We start from the raw sequence: 17,944 nt of genomic DNA, 5'->3' as shown, positions 1-17,944 counted from the left end.
TTTTTTTATGTTTTTGAATCTTTTTATGATTTTATCCCACTATCTAGCAAGGCAAGGAATATGACAAATGGATAAACAAGCTTGCTGAAATGTTGGTGGATAGATGGAAGACAAAGGCCATTTATTATGGAGACAAAATATATTCAATGTCCAATGGCTATTGCATTATGGGATAAGGAACTAGATAGAATAATGTAAGGCAATGGCATGGCATGAGGGACATGTCAAGAGGTTTTTGAAACCATGTTTAAATTTGGCATCCTTATGTCAGATCAAGATCGAGGAATGAAAAAGAGTGTATGGATAGTGATAAGATATGGATAGGATAAGCAAGACCAAGAATGGATAAGGGGCATGGACTGAAGGTTGAGATAGGCTAAGGGATAGTGACAGAAGATTGAAATAAGCCAAGGAATATGGATGAAAGGTTGTGATAAGCCAATGGAATATGGATGAAAAGTTGTAATATGCTAATAGATAAATGACTAAAAGTTATGATAGATTGAAAACTATGAATAGGATGCATGATGCTCATGAAGATCCTCAACTTTGTCAAGATCAAAGGTGGAAAAGAGGATATATGCATGAGGGACAATAGGATATGAAGCATAATAGGACATGATAGGATAATGAAGTGTAATAGGTCATGGTAGAATAATGAAGGGTAATAGGATATGATAGGATAAAACCTACCCCCAAATATGACATGCAAGAAGTTCATGGATTACACATAACGCTTATTTTCCAGGTTTTCATGATGGTACTTGTCCAAGGAACCTGTTTGTCAAGTTTTCACCAATGGATGAATTATTTTTCTTTATTTTTTCTTTTTCTTTTTACTTTTTTTTCAATTTTTTTTTTTGGATTTTTTTTTTCTTTGTTTTGACATGTCGATTATAATGGACATGTTGATCCTTGTATACATGTGGATTGCTGGACTTATGAATTTTCTTCTTGGCATCCAAGTTGCTTGGGATGGAAAAGAATGTGTGGATGGATGAGAATGATATGAATTTATATTGGATGGATGGAAGGTGTGGGAAGATGTGCGCCTTTGTTGACCTTGAATAGGGAATGAAGGGATATAATGACCTAAGATGGATGGAAGGGATGAAGGGGAAGGGACATGTTTGGATTTTAGAGAGATGTTGGAATTACCAGGAGTACCAATGTCTTGAGGAATGTTATTGAGGCCATGACCATTAATATTTTCTTTAACGTGAAGGGGTTCTTTCTTGTGGAGGTCTACCCCTTTGCCTTTATGAATATCTTTACTTGTAGGATACTCTTTTCTTTGGGAAGAAGACATGAGTCTATTATGAGGTGAAAATAACATGAGAGCAATAATGAGATCATGAAGTAGATCAAAATGGACCAAAGTGGACAATTCATGAACATCTTGCTCTAAAATTTTATCTTCATGAGAGGGATCAGGATCAATGACGAACTCTTCATGAGATATAATGGGGGGAATAATGAGATCATCAAAAGAAATGAGATCTTGGAGTGTATATGGACAATTAATACAAGGAGATGGAGGAACAAAGGGATCTTCTGAAGGATTTAAAGGGAATGATTTGATCTTGACAAGGAGGAAGATCATTGGATTCCTCTTTAAATGTGCTCCGCTCTTGGCTTTTAATAGGATCATTGGGAAATATGTCTTGATCTTGCTTAGGAAGTGGAATGTCAATGGGATTTGAAAGAACATTTTATTCATGAAATGGAAGGGGATCATTTGGGATAGGATGGACTATGATATCTTGATCTTTCTTAGGGGGTGGAATGTCAATAGGGCTTTGGACATGATGGGTAGGAATAAGGGAATCATCATGAGTGTCAGGGAAGATGGGATCCTCATCAACAATTCTATGGGATGATAAGGTTTCAGGATCTTGATCTTGATTTGTTTTAGGACTCATTTCTTCATGCTCTAAATAATCCTCTTGACATGGGTTTGGAATTTGAACACATGTGGGAGATTCTAGCAAGGAATCAATGCTTTGACATGAAGGAGAGAGACTTTGAGTGAGACTCTCTAAAAGAGAAGCATTCGATGGTATTAAATCTTGCATTTCCAAATAGTACAATGGATTTTTATAAAGACATTGATTAGCATGTATTTCTATGGTAGACAACCCTTGGGAGAATGTACTGTTTAATGTATCATTTGGAGGTGACGATGGAAATTTATCTTGTGAATCTTTAGGAGATGATATGAAATCTTATGAAGCTTCAAAAGGTGTAGGCATAGATGCCACTAGAAAGTCAATATGTTTATGAGGGGATGATCTATTTCTAGTCACAAGCACATGATTTTGATCTTTTTCAGAAAAATCACTTAGGACTCTCTTTAAGAGCTTTGTAATAGATCCATTTTTATTTGGAGAAGCATTTGAATCCTTGTGAGGTTTTGACATGATTGGGTTTGGATTCTAGACTTGTTTGAAAGTGACTTGGTTTTGGTTTGGTGTGATGTTTTGACTTTTAATTGGGTTTAATTGGTGTGTCATGTTTGAAATTTATCCTAGTTTATGTTGAAACTTTTGTTTTTGAATTGTTGGTTGTAAGTGTTGATGTTGATTTGTTGATTGAACTTGGTGTTTATACTTGATATTTGGTTGAACAAATTGTTGACATTGTGTATTTGGTTGAGCATATTGTTGAAATTGCACACTTTATTGTGTTGGTTAGATATGTTGCACCATTGGTTGTTGTTGGATAGTTGGTTTTTGTTGGATGATTGGTTGTCAATTCAAGATTTGATTGAACGGAATTTGATCAAATGAAGTCTGACTTGAGACTTGGTTCAAATTTGTGTTTGTTGGTTGAAATTATTTCATCGTGTCTATTTTGTGAGAGTTGAGAAATACAACACCATAGGAGCCCAAATGAACTCTGCAAGCTAAATAAACCTGTTACAAGAAGAAGCAAGGAAGCAATAGAGAAAAACCAAATACACAAGAAATGCTAAAAAAGATGAGAGCTTTGTATTCACAAAAATATGTAATAGAATAATGATAGAAAAGAAAAGATTCAACCTCTAATAGGTCAAGAAACCCTAAAAAAGAAAACCTTGGGCTTGCACATAATAATTAATAAAAGAATTAATTATTATGCACCTAATGTTAGCTTAAGTGTAAAAGAGATAAAGGGGAACTTAATTAATTAAACAAATGCCATTTAATTAATCAAGTAAAGACTCAAGAACTCTAACACCCCCCTTAAGCTAGAAGCTAAAACCTAGAACAGCTACTAAAAGTAGGAAAGATGGGTCCCGACAACAAGGCCTGATTAGGTACCCAAATACAATGAAATCTCTATGAAATGGAGAAAAAGGAGAAAACCCAGTGGAAAAAACTCCTCTCCAAAAAGAGATAAAAGAACATGTTGAAAGAAACAAGAAGGAAGGAAGGCCTCATAAAGACACCCCAGGGACAACTTCCTTCACCCTAAGCATAGAGCGCAATTGAAGATAGCACGGCAATGCAAAAGGTTTCATGGAGATGTCTACAACCTGCTCGGCAGTGGGAATGTACTCCAAAATGAGAGAACCATCTTGAATCAACTGGCAGATGAAATGCATGTGAAGCTCAATGTGCTTCGTCCGCTAATGCTCTACCAAGTTGCGAGAAATGTAAATAGCACTCTGATTGCCACACCATAGAATAGTGGGACTATCACGAGGAAAACCAAACTCATTCATATATTTAGTCGAAGCCATAAGATCTCCTTTCTGGTGAGCACAACAACTTGATACTCAACCTCTGTAGATGATAATGCATGAGTAGTCTGATTCTTGCAAGACCATGTGATAGGACCAAAGCCAAGATAGAAAACAAAGCCAGAAGTAGACTTCTGATCATTGACATCACCAACCCAATCTGAGTCAGTGTAGCCAACAATGTGAGGTTCCCCTAATGTGTAGTGAATGCCATGAGAAATAGAGCCATGAATGTACCACACAATATGTTTGGTAGCTTGCCAATGACTCTCATGAGGATCATGGGAGAATCGAGAGACAAGGCCAACCGCAAAGGAAAGATCAGGATGAGTGTGTGTTAGGTACAACAAACTGCTGTAAAGTGTAGAATCTACTGAAGGAGTGGAGCAAGTAGTAATCAGAACAACCCCTGACTGAATAGGAGTGGGAGCAGGTTTACAATCAAGCATGCCAAAGCACTAGAGCATGTCAAGAGCATAATTTTGGTGGTAAATATAGATCCCATTAGAAGATTGAATCACCTGAAGGCTAAGAAAATAGTACAAAAGACCGAGATGTATCATCTCAAATTGGTCCATCAAAGCTCGCTAAACATGTTGAATCATAGAGGATGGGCTACCTATGATGAGGAAATCATCAACATATAGAACAAGAATTAGGATCTTACCCTCAAGAAGCTGAATGTACACTTTGTGGTCAGAATGACAGTGTGTGAAACCAGTGGAGATCAAGGATTCCATCTTCTCATACCAAGCTCGAGGGGGCTGTTTGAGACCATAAAATGAATGCCAAAGTCTGCAAACCAAAGAAATTTCCTGCACAAATCCCTGACAATGCTCCATATAAATTTCCTTCTGTATGTCTCCATGCAAGAAACAACTTTTAACATCCATCTGAAAAATAGGGCATCCCCTAGAAGCTGCAAGGGATAGTGCAAAGCGAATAGAGTTCATCTTGGCGATAGGGGCAAATATCTCAGAGTAATCAATACCCTCAACCTATGAGAAACCCTTTGCAATAAGACATGCTTTGTAATTATCAATTGAACCATCAACAACATACTTAGTGCGATATAACCATGTACACCAAACCATCTTTCTACTCTTAGGAAGAGGACATAGATCCCAAGTATTAATCCTCATCATAGAAGAATACTCCTCCTCCATAGCACAATCTCACTCAAGGTGTCCTGTAGCCTCTGAAAAACTTTTGAGGATCATCTGAAATGGCATGACTCAAAATACTAGAACCCACAGTATGATAGCGGGTGCGATGAGTATCTGAAGGATCACTAGCCATAGATCCTACCACCTCAATAGTAAAGAGAGCCCACTTGGGCATCTAAGGTGGAGGAGGTGGAGGTGGGGATGGTGGATCATCAACAACATCATCAAAATGATCCTCAAAACAATCCTAAAGAGATGTAGTGGGAGGAGTAGGTAAAGGAGTAGACACTGGAGACAGGGTATCCACTGTGGGAAGGAACTCATCAAATTGAACATCCTGTCAAAACAGGACCTCTTTGGAATCAGGATCACACAACCTATACGCCTTAACATCCTAATAGTAGCCAACAAAAATGAGGGGTTCGCTCTTCCACTCCATTGCTTTCCTCTGAGCATTAGAAATATATGCCCATGCCTCACTGCCAAACACTCAAAAAAAAGAAACATCAGGCTTGTCATGAGACCAATACTCCTCATGACTCATATGTCAAGTCACCTTGTGAGGCATTCAATTCTGAATGTAGTTGGCACAATTGACTACCTCAGCCCAAAAAGACAAATCCATGGACCTGGACTGAATCATACAATTCGCCATCTCCCATAAAGTTTTGTTCTTTCTCTCAATGAAACCATTCTACTGAGGGGTGTAGGGAATAGTAAACTAATGTTGTAAACCATTCTCAGTGCAAAAATCTTTGAAATCCAGATTCACATACTCCCCCCCATTATATATATGTATCCACCAAATAGAACAACCAGACTACTTATCTACAAATGTCTTGAAGATTCAAAATGAATCAAAGAAATCACACTTGTACTTAAGAAAGTAAACCCATGTGTGTCTGGAGAAGTCATCAATAAAAGTGAGTACATACTTGCCCCAAAAAAAGGAGTAGGGAATGACATGAGTTCATTGTGAATCAACTCCAAATGTGCCAAACTACGAGGGGCTCTTCCCTTCGGAAAGGGATCCCTGTGATGATTGCCAAGCGCACAACCATGACAAACACCATCAGTGTAGGAAATCTATGGGAGCCCAAGAACAAGTGCCCGTGTACTCATCTGCTAAAGATATCTGTAATTGACATGGCCCAAGAACTCATGCCAAATCTTACTCACTGAATTTGCATGTGTTATAAGAGATGAACTTGCACCCATAGAGGGCTCAAATCCATCAAATCTGTAAAGACAAGATGTAGTATCAACACTCCCAGTAGCCACAACTAAATCAGATTCATGGAGGTCCCAAATTACCACATCATGTGGTGAGAACTCAATTGTCTTACCAGAGCCAAAATAGAAAATTTGATAAATGGACAAGAGGTTCGTCAAGATGTCAGGAACAACCAGAACATCCTGTAGAGTACCACCATCCAAAGAAACAGAACCTGAACCCAACACTGAAAGCTGAACTGAGTCACCCACTGCAATCTGTGAAGTACCACAAGAGGCAAGAGAAGTAACCAACTGCTGAGTGTGAGTCATATGGTGAGAAGCACCAGAATCTAAAATCTAAGTGGACCCATAGGTCGAAGCTTGAGCAGTGAGTGCATGACCTTTCCATGTGCAAGGAGAAGATGCTTGAGGTGAGGAGATGTGATGCTACTGCATGGCTTCCTCTAAAGCCTCTAAGCGTTTCCAACACCTGGAAATTGGATGTCCTTCCTTTCCACAAAAACTGCAAGTATCTCCCAATTTCTTCTTAGTCTTGGAGGAAGACTCACGAGACTATGAATATTTCCCATGTTTCAAAGGAAATGGTGGTTTAGAATCAGACTTAGGAGGTGGCTTGGAGGAGTGCTCACTGCTTGCATAATTCTTCTTTGGCTTCAATTTCTGCTTTGGCTTCTCCTTAGATGACTGAGCAACCAATGCTTTGTTCTTGGACCCTGAGAGCATGTCCAACTAAGAAAGGTGAGACTACTCATGAGACAAATGCTCACAAAACACAACAAAGGTAGGCATGGTGAAATGAACAGCCAAGCCATCCATGGTGGAGTAGAAAGAAGAGGCAAAAAACTGAAAATGACCCTGAAGCTTCAAAAGGATCAAGCGAATGCACTTTGTGTCTGTCTTGATCTTTCCACACCCCTGGAGAATAGATTTGGTAGTCTTGAATTTGTTCAAAAAATCCTCAATGGTGGGAAAGGAATCTGGGGACAAGGAAACCAACTCTGCCTCAATCTATAATGCTTGGATCTCATTAACTCGCTCGAAGAGAGTTTCAAACTTCAACCACATATCTCGAGGAGTGAGGAAAGCATCAATGTGAAACAAAAGACTTTGAAATATGTAATGAGAGAAGACCCATGGCCTCATCCATCTTGTTTCTGTGCTGAAGAAGCTCATAAGGGAATTGCAATAGAGACTGAACCTCATCCAAACAAGACCACAACCCTCATGCCCTGAGAAGCCTTATGATGCGAGGCTTCCAAGTGTAATAGTTGTGTGATGTCAACAACTCAATTGAAGAATTTGCCATGAAACTCTGCACCTATACTTGCTTGTATTTTTTTTATTATGTGATCTTTCAAAATAGATAGAAGATGCAGAAGGGTTTGTTTGTTTTCAGAGTTTTGGTGTTCTATATTTCTGATATAAATGAAAGAAAGAAAGAAAGAAAAACTCTCCCACAAGAGATAAACCCAAACCCTAGTACATACTGGTGAGAAGGAAGTAGTGCATAAGAAAAAAAACTTCAAACTGAAATCTCATGTACCAAATGACAAATCTAATAAAAAATCACATATCTAAATAGAGCATGCTAAGAGCTTTCCAATGCCTATTCATTTTCGAAAAATAGAGTCTGTTTGCCCATTCTACAACCCCGAAAGTGCAGAAAAGTGACCCCACTTTGACTAGAAAAAGGTACAGTCAAAGAGAAAAATTGGAAAAAAATCCTTATACCACAAGGTCTGGCTCGGAACTAGCTTTTCGATGCCTATTCGTTTTTGAAAAAATGACTTTGTATACACAATTTAGGAGGACAAAACCAGCCCATATGCTAGAGGGCACATGGAGCTGGCCTGGTGGCAGGGTTGGGCGGTGGTGGCCCGTGGGTGGCGCTCCGGTGGTGGAGCGGTGGAACTGAGCAGCGGTGGGGCTGCGGTGGTGGGCGGGTGGCACAGGGGAGGCCAGAGAGAAGGCTGACGATGGCCAGAGGTTGGCAGGGAAGAGCCAGCGGGTGGGGGTCGGTGGGGTCGGAGGTCAGTGGGGATCGGTGGCGGGGCCCACTCTGACAGGACCGACGGGCCGAATGTGCAGGGCCAACGGTCGTGGAAGGCCCAAAATATTTTTTTATTTTTTTAAAGAAACTTTATCGATATTTGTAAAACGATGTTTGTTTTTTTAATTTATTTTTTTATTTTTTAAAAAAAATCAAATTTCAGCCTGCATGCCATAAAAAGGCAAAATTTTTTTTTTCTTGAATTATGTGCTAGGGCCATACAGCCTAGTATAGAACAAAAAATACCTCCAGTGTCTTAGGAGTCAGAAAAGGTCAATTTTTATATGACCACAAGGGTTCTTGGGCCTTTTGAGCACAATGGTGAGGTCCATTTAGGCCCAAAGTGCTCAAAATAAAGGCCTGATTTGCTTCCAATGCAAAATACTCAAAATAAGAATAGGTAGTTGTAGATCTGAAGCTCTGATACCATGTGAGAGTTGAAAAATACAACACCACAGGAGCCTAAATGAACTCTGCAAGTTGAATAAACTTGTTACAAGGAGAAGCAATGAAGCAACACAAAAAAACCAAATACACAGGAAATGCTCAAAAAGATGAGAGCTTTGTATTCACAAAAATGTGTAATAGAATAATGATACAAAAGAAAAGATTCAACCTCTGATAGGTCAAGTAACCCTAAAAATAAAAACCCTAGGCTTGCACATAATAATTAATAAAAGAATTAATTATTATGCACCTAATGTTAGCTTAAATGTAAAAGAGATAAAGGGGAACTTACTAAATTAAACAAATGTCATTTAATTAATCAAGTAAAGACCCGATTACTCTAACATATTTGGGCGAGGAGAGCCGGTATGTTTGATCGTTCAATAAGAGCTCTTACATCAATTGGCTCAATATTTGGATTTGGACCTAGAATTTTTTGAAACATTTTGGACATTTGTGATCTATTCTTCTCATGGTTTTTCATTTTTTGTTCCAAGATCTCTTTTTCTCAAGCTAGTTTCTCCTCTAGTTTTTGTATTTGGATACTTTTTCTATTATAAAATATTTGACCAATATTGCCTTCTTGTTGGGTTGGATAGAACTGTGATTGCCTTGGATTAAAAATTGATTGCATTGTATTATTCATTGGACCAATCATTGGTTGATGTGTAAAACTTTGTTGTATCATAGGAGCTTGGAACCTTGTTTCAATAGACATGTCACTATGCTATGTGGTATTTTTTAGGATTTTGGATTTTAAGAATGACATATGCAACTAATGCAACTAAATGTTTTTGTACCTTTTAAATTTTTGGAGTGATGATGGTATGCAACTAAATGTAGTCTAAGGGAATGATCATGCAATCTAGGACAAGAATGCAATCTATATTTTTTGTTTTTTTTAAGGTTTGGACAAACTCTTAGAATGCAAACCTAAAGATGTGAACCTTAGAAAATTGAAATAAAGTCAACACCTTAAGAGGACAAAGGACAAAATAACAATATTACAAATTGACAATGTCTCACCTATATTCTTGGATACTAAGCTAGGTTTGACAAAATGATAATGACAAAGGGAAAAATGTTGGACAAGGTCAAGACTCCCTAACAATGACTTAGGGTTTAATCTAAAGTTTTAAATTTTCAAGTTTGGCAAAACCAAATTTTGAGACTAAATGCAAGAAGGCTATGCTTATGAAAATGACTCAAGATATGATATGGATATGATATGACAAAATATAGCCAAGAAAATACTAGAGCCTATGGCAATGCAATGATAAGGATATGTGAGGACCAATGACTTGAAATATGCAAAATGCAACCTAATCCAGGACCTAATTTTGGTATGATAATGATAATGCAATGGAGACTTAGGAAAATGATTCCAAATCTAAGTGCAAAAGAATTATGACAATGTAATGGACTAAATATGAAATCCAATGTGAATGTCCTAAGACCTAAGTTTGGACCATGAAAAGCCTAGCCTTAAGTGACATGAATATTGAAACTAGTTTGTCCAAAGTTTTGAAAAGCCATGTTTATAAAATCTTTGCAAATTGTTTGATGAATACTTGGACAAAAATTGGTTTGAACTTTCTTTTGAACTTTGTTTGGACAATTTAAACTTGTTTTTGACTTGTTGAATGTTATTTGAACTTTGAAAACAAGGTTGTTTAGGACCACTTCTGACAGTTGTTTTTAATTCAACCTTTTACAAGCATACAAGAAAAGATGTTTGTTTGAATTTGACCCAAGACAATCATGCACCTTCAACAACAAATCCTATGGATGTCAAGGACAATAGTCATTGGATCTCACTTGGTTTCCCAACTACGCCTACTCAAAGCAAACACTTAGATGCTTGACCCCACTAGCTCTACTCCATGACACTCACTTCTTTGGGGCAGCCAAGCATCAGTTCCCATGAAAACCCCATGGAAAACTTTGTATCTCTACTAAGAGCCATAAAAATGTGAGACGATATCAGAGGTCCGGCCTCCTATACCAATGACTAGAAGGTTTTTGGCCTCTAAGAACAAAGGTTTTAGTCAGGGTATTAGTTCGACTGGGCATAGATCTGGTGAATTTAATCATTGTTATGTCATTCCAGCACCCATTATCTACAAGTTTCTTTGTACCCACAATTATCTATAGTGGTTTAGAAGATGCTTGGCCTTAGCCTTGTCACTACTTAGGGTCGTTCTCTCTCACCAATGCGTATGCGAAATGCTAGGAAAATTGAGAGGCATGCCCACTTCTAAGGGTAAAAACACACAAACAAAACAAAATCAAACATGGCAAACATGGTGTTCATTAACCTTAGAAAATCAAAGTGTGCAACTACTCTAAAAATTGCAAACACTCATTTTTTATGAAATTCTTTGACCATGTCCTATACCAAATCATTTAGTAGTTTCAATGAAATCTTTTCCCCACGAATGCCAATATGCTACACAAATCATCAATAAAATGTCCAATTTGTACCCCTACTTAGAGAGCTAGATGAAAATTGCAGGGTTAATTTTAACACCTTATGAATTGAAATGAGAATTTGTTGTTCATTCAATCCCCTAATAAGACTATATGATGATTCATTTTAAAACCCTTAGTAGATTGTAATGAGAGATTGTTTTTGATTGACCTCCTAATTAAGCTATGTGAGGAATTGTTGTTCATTCAAACCTCCTAATTAGGCTATGTTAAAAAAATTTGTTCATTAAAACCTCCTAATTATGCTATGTGAAGAATTGTTTCTCATTAAAACCTCCTAATTAAACTCTGTGAAGAATTGTTGTTTATTGCATGTTAAGAAATCCTCTATAAATCATTGTTTGAATCCTTAAACCCCACATGCAACAATAGATCCTCAATTAAAATGCGCATGCAACAACAAATTATTTCAAAAAACCTACATGCAACCATGGATTAGTACAAAAAACATACATGCAATAATAAATCAACACTTGAAACCTGCATCCAACAATAGATTAGTGCAAAAAACACACATGCAACAACATATTAGGACAAAAAAACTCACATGCAAGAACATATCAACATCAAAAACGTGCATGCAAACATATATCAACACATAAAACCTGCATGCAAATATAAGATGCATAAAATTGTCTGATTTACATGTTCACGTCGGGTTCACCAAAACATGTGATGTAGGAAATTAGGCAAAGGAAATCATAACACAAATTAGCCAACCACAAAGCTAAGTGCTATGAAAATATTCCTAGCACATTCAATAAAAGTATGGAAACAAAACATTTAAAATAAATGTAAACCAACACAAGTGTTTCTTCCATTCCCCTCCATTGTTCTTCTTTCTCCTTCAAATTGTTGTAGATTTCACCTAAAAAGCAAGTGTGTTGCAAGAACAATGAACTGAAATTGGCAATATAAGGATACTCAAAATGTTGTTTAAAAATGAATGAGAAATGAATCCAATTTATAGAGAAATTGGAGAGATTGATAAAAGATTGGAATAAAATCAATAAAATTTACAATTGATTTCAATCAAGGGAAAAACAAAATTGAAAAAGAAATGCCATGACACACTTTGCCATGCAAGAGGATAAGATCATGTCAAGATAAGATTGCCAAATCCTTGAATTTGAAAATTATAGAAGAAATATCTTCCAAATAAAGCACAAAATAGGATAGATTTTAGGAAGGATATTAGTTGGCAAAATCAAAATAGAAAGTTGAGGAACTAGTTATATTGATGAATTAAAAATTAGGAAAATAAGAAGAAATTAAGAATTAGAAAGTTTTGAAAAATGGAAATTAGAAAGAATCAATAAATAAACTCTTTATGCATTAATTCATAGTTAGCTAATTAAATAAAAATATTTAATTGTGAGAAAGGGACCTAGGGTGAAAATAAATAAATTTATTTAACCTAGAAGGAAAATGACAAAAGGATTAAATGATTAAATTAGAAAACCCTAGGAGATGAATTAGAAACGCAAGGATGACAATTAGGTCTTGACAAAGATAATTGATATAGGGTTGATCTGATCATGACAAAAATTGGACAATTGATAAAGCACCAAAGTTGATTGACCAAGATCAATGACAAATTGATCAAAATTGACAAGGATTGCAATCGATAGGATCCAATTGATGAGGACCAATGACTAATCGATCCAAATTGGCGAGAAATGATGATTTATTTAGATTGATGATGAATCGATGAAAGATTGATAAAAGGTCGACTTGATGAACGTCAAATGACAAAAGATCAATCACAAAATTGGTTGCAAATTGACAAGAGATTGACAAATTGATGATTGAGTGTGCGACAAGACATAATTGAGAATGTGAGAAACATAATTAAAGAGGGAAGAAATGCAGAAGAATGACAAGATGTCAACAAATGATGAAGATCAAGTGCGCGACATAGAAGAAATGTTAATAGGATGTGAAAACCCTCAAATAAGGTCACATGAACATGTTAAAGTATGACACCACAAGGATTGATCATTTTTAGATGCCTACAATTATAAAGGATAATTAATAGAGATAATTTTGATAATATCTACTTCAAATTTTTTTTATCAAAACTATGTGTGGCCTATCTTCTCTATCTGTGAATTATACCTGTACAACAAATGCAATGCACCCTATCTGCTAATTATGCCTTTGGAGCAAATACAATGCATGGAGCCAAATGCAAGTTAAAGATGAAGAATTAGGAGGATCACACGAAGAGGAAATCTTCTTATCTCTTTTTTGGAGGACAATCATGGTGCAACTTCAAAGTCTAGTATCAAATCTTGGCTCAGCTCAGTTGGTTCTACATAGCAAAAAAAATTGAACTCTACCTGATCTCTTGGTTGTAAAAAAACTCATATAGTTTCAGGTGTTTAAAGTGTAAAATTGAAATGTCAAAACTAATTTATAAAGTGTAGTGGGGAGGTTACAACATTGCAACTTGAATCGCATCGATTTCTACCTCATTCGAAAGTGCTCAAATGCACATCCTTTCTTCAGTTATTTTGTACATATCTTAGATCTATGTCCTAGTTTTTATCTTTTAAAACACTACTGGTATTGTAGTACCCCTACCCTAGTCTACTTCTAACCTTCGTTTAATCTGGAATTAGTTTATCATATTATTATGTGATAGTCAGATGTTGATTTTAATGCATCGCTATTGATGTGGTTCTCAGACTAGTTTTATGCTAGTTGCTTAGTGTTCTTATTTCATGGTACTCATCGAGCTAACGCATTCATTAAGTTATTATATAAGTATGCATGTATGATCGTTGGTTGCAGGAGATTTCAGGTACGAAGTCGCATGAGTGCGAGGTTCGTCGTCACCTGGTTTTGCAGGTTTGAGCATACCCTTTTAATCCCTAGAGTCGGATTAGGTGGTCGTAAGACCTTAGTCGACCTTAGTCGTGCTCTAGTGAGCATCGCCAGTCGTCGTCGGTAATCCCTTCTTGTTTGGGTGTGCGAGTCGTCTGTTTGGTTGACTTCCTCGGTTTGCATGCCTGGTGTGTTTGGTAAATTGATTAATTAGTCCTTAGCATTATTTTGAGTATTTATGCGTTTGTGCAGTGAAGATTAATGGATTAATTAATCAGGTATTCGTTATGCGATTTTCGTTGTTAATGAATTGCCTGTTTTTAATTTGGAGTAGATTCGATGTAATGATTGATTTGGAATATTAAATGCATTTTATTTATGCTGTTGAAAAGAAAAGTCTGATATTTTATTGCAATAGATTAATTGCATTCTGTTGGATTATTAAATTAGAAAGGTTAAATTTGATTATTAAGGAATCGAATTTTTGATTTGAAAACAAGTTAAACTGTTGATATTGTTGAAAAGCATTAAATTTTGAGTATTATTGGTAAATAAAAGTTTTTATTCCAAAAATGGAATTTTTTTGGGTCAACTCTTCCATATTACCCAAATTTGGGGAAATTGGGAGGAGGGACATTTTGGGAGAAATTTTGGTTGGGGGAAATAATTTTGGAAAAAAATTGGAGGTTTTGGAGAGGAAGATTGTTGTTTTTGATCTGACAGGATTGGGCTCTCCCTCAGCCATACTGGGATTGCGAATTGAGGTAGGGTTCTGAACTGGTTATTGAAAACCAATTTGTATGTCCATTTGAATTTGGCTGGAGATTTTAATTGAGACGTGTTTTCATCATTGCTGTTGGGAGATTGAAACCCCTTGTTATTGGAAAGAATGAAAAAAAAAACCCATCAAAAATGTGATCTCGATCCCAGTTTGTTTAAAACCAAAATTATATTAAATTGAAACCCATGAACAAGCTCTGTTTTGGGCATTTTGTTTTTTATAATTGTTCGAACTGTGTTTTTTATGGAAAATGAGAGCATTTAATTGTATCATCTACTGTGTGTTCGACGAAATGTTAAACGTATTTCGTGTTTTACAACTGTGTGTTTTTATCTCTTTAAACGGACTGTGTGTCCGAATTAAAATTTAAAACGTAATTTTCTTTGTTTTGCTGGACTGGGCGAGTTTTTTTTTAATATTAAAGACGAGCTGCGTTTTGGGGATTGGAGGCGGGGAGCGGAGCTCCACCCGCTCCGCCTCCCCTCTCCCCCGCTCGCACCCCCTTCTCCCCACTCGTTCCCTCGGCTCTGCCCTTACCCGCAGGCGTTGGAAGCCCCGGCTGCGGCTCACTGCGGTGGCCGCAGGGCGCCACGGAGCCTGCGGGCACCGCAGTGGCGCCGCCCGCATGGGCTCCCCTACTGTGTGGTGTTGGATGGCATTAGGGTTAGGGCACGGCCCGCCCTCGCCTCCATCCTCTTTTTTTTAAAATGCGTTTTGATTTGTGGTGTTAAATCGTAGTTTATTAAAAATCGTTTTTTAATGTATTTCTTTTTAGTATTAAAAAAAAAAGGGCATATGATACTTTATATCATTTTAGTGAAAGTTATTTAATGATTAGCGTTATTTAAATTTTTAATTATGAATGAGGTAGCATTAACCTGATAAGAGTGGATTGGATATTGATTAACCTTATAAGGGAGTTTTAGGCTAATTGTTACTTAACGTCATTTTGTGACGTATGCCCTCTTCCTAATTAAGTTTACAACTGTTATTTTGCAATTGAATTTTGCTGTTTATATTCTGATTGATCTTGGAGTAATAAGTCTAGATCTTACCTTCTAGCTAATTAGAGCATGTGGCTGTTTGATGTAGTAATGTTTAAAAATAATAGAGAATAATATTTTATTGGAAATCGTTGGAATACGATGTGAATTCTACTTGATGATGTTTGTTGGAAATTAAATATCTTATTTTAGTGTTTAATGGTTGTCTGAGATTCCGTAATATGAATTGGTTAAGACTCTTTATGGCTTAATTTGCATGTTCGATGTTTTGAACCGTAGGAGTTAGAAACCCAAGAACAACTTAACCCTTGATGAGATAGATAACTGTAATCTGATTGGATCTTGTAGAAAACTTGATCGTCGTTTAATGATTAAATCAAATTGAGGAAATATTGTCTTTTCTGATTATTGCATTGCGAGTTTAATTACTGTATTCGCTTTAATTATGAAATGGCATGTTTTGCTTTGTTTAATAGGACCCTGTCGTATGGATTGACTTGGTGTACCTATTTCAGTCCTCGAATTTTGAGTTGACTTTGGATTGTGATGTTGACTTAGTTGGTTATACCCTCTTTGTGTGAGTCGAATGATGATTCATGGTTGACCTTAGTTGTCAGGTCTCTAGTTAGAGTACCGTCAATAAGTGTTCATCTTGAATCGTGTTTGACCTGATGATTGTATCTCCTTGAACTCCGTTCGTCTGACCATGTGTATTCCTTGGTTCGAGTTCGTCTGAGTTAGTCTAGTGTCATATGGGAAAGTGGCTTTCGATTGGGGGCCGCGGCCAAAGTGGCTGCTGGGTAACCCGTCGAAAGTGAGTCTAATAAGTGATAACCTAAGTAGATTAGAATATAATCTTTAATTAAGATAATTGTGCCTCATACATGAGACGAGTGCTATCATAGATTCGACATGCTGTGAGAAGGCCTGAAATGGCAAACTACCTTCCTTGTCATCACGAGAGGATGTGTGGGTCCACATGAGGCTTGGATGGGCCGGAAGTTCGGATTAGGTTGCCAGGGTTACCAGTGTATGGGCCGGGACCTATGAAGACTTGCCATGGTATCCATACCAGGTTGTGTGATGACACTTGTCCCTACGTTCGCTAGTGTGTTGTCATTTTGTCCTGTTAGGAGTATCTTTGTGAGTCGTCCTTTCTGTCTCTGCCCTTGTGAGTGTCGGTTTCTTGTTAGACCTTGGGTGGTGATGGCTCAGTTTTATGGATGCTCTCTTGGACCTCTTGTAGTAGCTTTGATTATGTTCAGCTGGATCCTGTTCTTTTTAAGGATCGTTTATGTATTATGGACTGATGCGGTCGTTTGTATATTGTTTAAATATCGCCTTGATGGCGGGATTGTGTAGTGTAACCTCTTGTACTCTTAACTTTATTATCTATCAGAGGGGGTCTTGCAGTTGAGCAGACCCGGAGATGTAGCCCTTTAGGGGTGAACTCCGAGATCATTATGGTGTTATGTGGTGTATTCTCTCATGTTTCCTTTATTCAGCTTATCTTGCATGATTTGCTTATGTTAAAATGGTTATGTGGATAATTGGAATTAACTATTAATGCTTATATTCAGTTCTATCTTGACTGCCATGTGGATCGAATGCATAATTGATTGAGATGCGATTTATCGTAATGCATGTGTGAAATCATCCTTTTAATGCAATAAGTTGGAATATGGAATAATGTATCTTAGAGTAATGAATTATTCTTAGTTGTTGTTAAGGAATTTAAATATGCTTGGTAAGATCGCTTATGCTTTGATGAAATCCTAGTGTATTAGAATGTTATATGTATGGTTTGTAATTTTAAATGAAAAGATTGAATGAAGTTCATGAATGGATCTTAATGATGAATTCTTGCTTGTGATTTATATTTCCATCTTTGAAAGAAATTATCCTGATTGTGAATTACCTCGTTATTAAGATATTCAGCTTAATGGATTAATTGTGTGAGCTAAGTGTATTGTGAAAATTTAAGTAATCTCGTTGGGAAACTCTTTAGGAGTTAGTTGAAGTCTTCCGCTATGTAATCTGAATCGTGTTATCTTGTTGCATCTTATGTGTTGTAACTTTAAAAAAAAAAATTGCACTCTATTCTTGTTATTTTAGCTTATCCCTTCGGGGTTTCCTGGCGGGGCATTACATTTGGTATCAGAGCCCATGTTGCAAACATTGGGATCTCTGGTGTCGCGTGTGCCCTCTATTTGTGTG

This window comes from Cryptomeria japonica, chromosome 5 (genome assembly GCF_030272615.1).
Source record: "Cryptomeria japonica chromosome 5, Sugi_1.0, whole genome shotgun sequence".
NCBI classification, from domain to species: Eukaryota; Viridiplantae; Streptophyta; class Pinopsida; order Cupressales; family Cupressaceae; genus Cryptomeria; species Cryptomeria japonica.
This window is presented reverse-complemented; position numbering follows the sequence as displayed.